This window comes from Cibotium barometz, chromosome 5 (genome assembly GCF_041138505.1).
Source record: "Cibotium barometz isolate CiBa-2024 chromosome 5, ASM4113850v1, whole genome shotgun sequence".
NCBI lineage: Eukaryota > Viridiplantae > Streptophyta > Polypodiopsida > Cyatheales > Cibotiaceae > Cibotium > Cibotium barometz.
This window is the reverse complement of record NC_141050.1, coordinates 21,936,398-21,940,697: the sequence shown is the minus strand read 5'-3', so window position 1 is coordinate 21,940,697 and position 4,300 is coordinate 21,936,398. Positions and strand designations below refer to the sequence as shown.

Here is a 4,300-nt window from a genome sequence, read left to right as displayed (position 1 = left end):
TCCAATTTGTCATCACCTTCTTTAATCATTCTATGTTCTCCAGTTTCTAATCTTTTACTATTGCTTTGTATGGACCTTTTGAGAGTTATGGCAAGAACCAAGGCAACTGCAAGGAGGTCTGGCAAGGGGCCAGGGCTTGCAGCAGTAGCAGCTGGGGCTGATGTCAAGGAATCTAGTGTGCCTACAAAAGGAAGAGTTGCACATGGCAGGAAGGGGAAGCCAATGAGCATGCTACAGCAAAAGTCCAAGAGGTTAAAGCATTCTGCTGGTGTGCTAAAGGAGATCAGGAAACAGCAAAAAGCTATAGGCTTTGCAATCCCCAAGGCACCTTTTCAGAGGCTAGTGAGAGAAATTTGTGATAGCTGGCACCTTGGTTTCAGGTGGAACAGGACTGCCATTCTTTCCTTATAGGAAATGGCAGAGGATTACTTGAGAAGTACTTTGAAGATGCAATGCTTGTAGCAGCCCATGCTCACAGGGTAACTCTGATGGCCAAGGACTTCAACACATTGTCCAGAGTGAGGTGGAGGTATGACAAGCTGGTCCATCCTGTGGAATGGCAGGACATTAAAATGAGAGACATATTATTAATTCCACCTACAAGGAAATTGAAGGCAGACAAGGTGAAGGTTGTTGAAGTGACCCACTCAATGAGCACCAGAGGGAAAGCTGCTTATGAGGAGTCACTGAAGCAGCAAATAGAGGAATCCAAATCTGCTATAAATGTGGAGACTGTACAGATGGAGCTACAGATACAGAGAAGGTTGCAGGAGCTGGGCCCTAACATAGTTGTCCATATTGAAGATGATTTTTCAGAGAATAATTTTGACTTGACAAGAGCATGCTTGGCAGCATTGGCTCATAAGAATGAGTATTACTCAGATACTATCATTCTTGCAATGCTCTAGTAAGTGTCTTTTATTTTACATTTGTTTGCAAAACAATCCTTATTGTACCTCCTCCCTTACACCTTACCTTAATTATTGTTTTGTCCAATGTAGCATGATGAGAAGCTGGCTGAACCATGCTGTACAGCATACAGTTTATATTATTGATCCTGCAATTTCCTTCAAGTTAAGAGATCCAAAGGAAACTCCCATGGATATTTCCAATTGGTTCAGACACTGTGATTTTGATCATGTTGATATTTTGCTACTTCCATACCATAACAAGTATGTGTGTGGCTGCTTCTTTTGGGATTTTCCTTCAAGATTGAGTACTCTTGTAGCCTTTGATTTCTTAATGCTTTTTTCCTTATGCAGTGACCACTGGAGCTTTGCTTCTATTGACATCCAGCAGAAGCAATGCTTTTTATTCAACTCTCTTAGAAACACACACAGAGAGGTTAAATTGTAAGTGGTTTGTGTGCTATTTTTAACTTTAAACTTCATTATTTGGATTTAATGCACACTAACTGAATTATATGTATTGCAGTTGTATTAGAAGACTTCTAGATGCATTGGATCAGTGTCCTCCTAATGTCAATCTTTTGGATTCAATAGAGCCAATAGATTTAGAGGTAGAAAGTTGCTCCCTCTACTGATGTCTATTTCATGCTATGCCTTTGAACTTATTGAATAATTTTATTTTGTTCAGACATTAACAGTTTCTAACATATCTTTCCAACTATCCAGACACCACAACAAGATGATTCAAGTAGCTGTGGCTGGAGAGTGCTGATTAGTGCCAAATATATACTTTCAAGCTATTTTGAGATAGGACAGCCAGAGCTTGTAAGAAAAAATAATTTTCATTTAGCTTCAAAAAATTTGATATTGGTACAAAGTGTTCTAAATCATCATATCTCATTGTAGATGAGAGAAGATAGCTTCAACTCGAGCTATGTGTATAGTTTCAGAGCTGATATAATTTGGAAGTTTTTGAAGTATGTCTTCCCCAAACCTATTGTACCAGCTACTGTCGAGTTAGGTGAGAGCTCTAAAGTCCGAGAAGGTGTCATACACCTTGATGACACAGATGATGCAGATGTGGTGCCACAAGAACAAGGACCTAGTGCTGATGAGGAGAAGCCACAAGAACAAGGACCTGTTGCTGCTGATGTTATTGAGGAAATGATGGAGCAACAGCAAACAGATGCTCCAAGGGTAGTAGAGGAGACAATGGAGCAGCACCAAGAGACTGTACACGACAAGATGGAGCAACAGAAAGTAGATTCTCCAAATAAAGATGATACGGTGAGCTTGGACCATGTAGAGCAGCCTCTAGATCAGCCTGTAGATAAATAGAAAATTGTTGTCAAGAATATGTTCTACATATGTAATTAAACACTTCTGTACAGAATTTTACATTTCTGAATATAATACCTTTGTTTATGGAGTCTGTGTTATCTCAATTTTAAAATTTTCAATGTCTTTGTATTTTATTGATCTCTCTCTTCTTTTGAGCACCTGCAAAAAAGCAATATGAAACAATAGGGTAAAGTAAACTAATAGCAGTGCTTAATGAAACTAGGATAAGTCACATGGTATACCTTCTTATTGTTGTAGATAAATAAAAAGTCCTTTGAAATAGAACCTTCTGTCTCAAATAGAATGTCATTGCGCAATTGAGCTAGGGAGCAACATTGTCTTAATGTGATATTGACTAGCACATCACCATTCTCAACAACATCAATATCAAGAAGTTTATTTTCTGCACCAAAAGAATCTTCATCTTGATCCATAGGGACTAGTTTTGTACCTAGCATTCGACTGCGCTTATAATAAAAAGAAAAAATGAAATTTTGTGATGCAACCATGTACTTCAGTTGCATAGAAGGTTGGACAACCTCACAAAACACTGAACTACATGTCTTCTTATCCCAACCTTTATCCAAAAATTGTGGCATGCATGCCAGACTTGTTGCTTTAACTGTGAACATTGTTTTTGAAACCTTCACTGGAAAGGTATTAAACAAGTCTACAAAAACTGTGAGAGGCATGCACAAAGAAATTTTTATTATCCTTGTGGCAATATTGGGCCTCAGAGCTTTCTGTACTTCTTTGAAAAGCTTGGCTCTATATGCCTCTGTAACACTAAAATGTGGGAGAGGCCAATCCACTGAATTCCATGCTGGAAGGTCTTGTTTTCTTAACACACCATGTGTGTTTGCATTGTCCAGCAACTGATAAAAATGATCAATAAAAAATATACCGGATTGAGCTAGCTCTGTTGCACATCGACCTTCGTATTGTTGTTCTCCTATCGATCCATGCAAAACATCTATAAATCCCAGAATACAATCGATGTTTTGCCATGTCTCATACGATGAAGGGTATAAATCTGAAATAAAATAACACAAGAATATCAACAAGCAAAGAAAGAAAGCTTTGTCTTAAAAATCCATGCACCTCATAAAGAACAAAACCACAATAGAAAAATATACAATTAGGCCTGTGTTGCGGAAGATCATTTGGATAGTCTCGCAAGACAAGTTCTTTATGCATGTACACATGCTGAATCAAAACTTCTTTCACCGATATCTTTCCTCTGGTGATTTTAAAATCTCGTACTCTTCCCTTCCATGATGCCAAGAAAATATTTTTTGTCTGGGGTCTCTTTCTTTTACTAGGTTGCATGAGCACCCATGCTCCTTTCGAAACAGTAAACCTTTCCCAAGTTCCTTCCGTTTTGACTGTACTTGAATTCTCTACCGAAGAAATAGAAGAAGCAAGTCGACGGGGTAAGGATGTGTGGTATAATTCTGCCTTCATAGCATTATCATCCACAGAGCGTCTTCCACAAGAACGACCATAGTTTTTATTCACCATGGATACCTTGTGAATCTGTAACCACAGCAAAGTAATGTAAACAAGATAACAAAGTGAAGTTTCAAGAAAGAGAAAGTAGGCAGACAGATAGTTGACAAGAAACATCTTACTCTAAGCCAAACTGGATCAAGGGAGCAGTTTTGGAAAAGAAGAGGTTACTGCACAATGAGGTAGTGGTGTAGAATGGTAGACCTTTCGAAGGAAAGGCAGCACAACAATTCAAAGTTCAAAGGGAGGTGGAAGCGGGAAGGCCCTTGTCAGAGAAAATGTCAGACTAGATTCTATCTTCATGTCCAAAGATCTTGTGAGAATAAAAAACCAATCTCCACATTAATGTAGCACGCTTGTACCTACATAAAATATTGTTTCTTTTATCTATTTTCTTTTATTTTTGTGAATTTCCAACGTTACGTTGGCCCTCTGTTCATTGGTTGAGAGCTTATTTTTCCAAACCGTAAAAGGCCCCAAAATGAGCTCCCTTTTTCCCTAATGGTGTGGATTTTCGCCCTTTGAATGCATGCACAAAGAGG

The 4,300-nt window shown here is 38.5% G+C and overlaps 1 long non-coding RNA gene across 2 annotated transcripts; it reads right to left on the bottom strand.

The window, feature by feature from the left end:
* Positions 1 to 2,104: 2,104 nt before the first annotated feature.
* On the bottom strand, positions 2,105 to 3,252 carry LOC147638202 (uncharacterized). 2 transcript variants are annotated; one of them, XR_015265393.1, is made up of 3 exons: positions 3,154 to 3,252; positions 2,325 to 2,408; positions 2,105 to 2,232 (listed from the first exon to the last, which is right to left on the bottom strand). It is a non-coding gene; the product is annotated as an uncharacterized LOC147638202 (long non-coding RNA). The 2 variants fall into 2 exon arrangements; XR_015265394.1 differs by lacking the exon at positions 3,154 to 3,252 and adding an exon at positions 2,492 to 2,610.
* Positions 3,253 to 4,300: the final 1,048 nt, after the last annotated feature.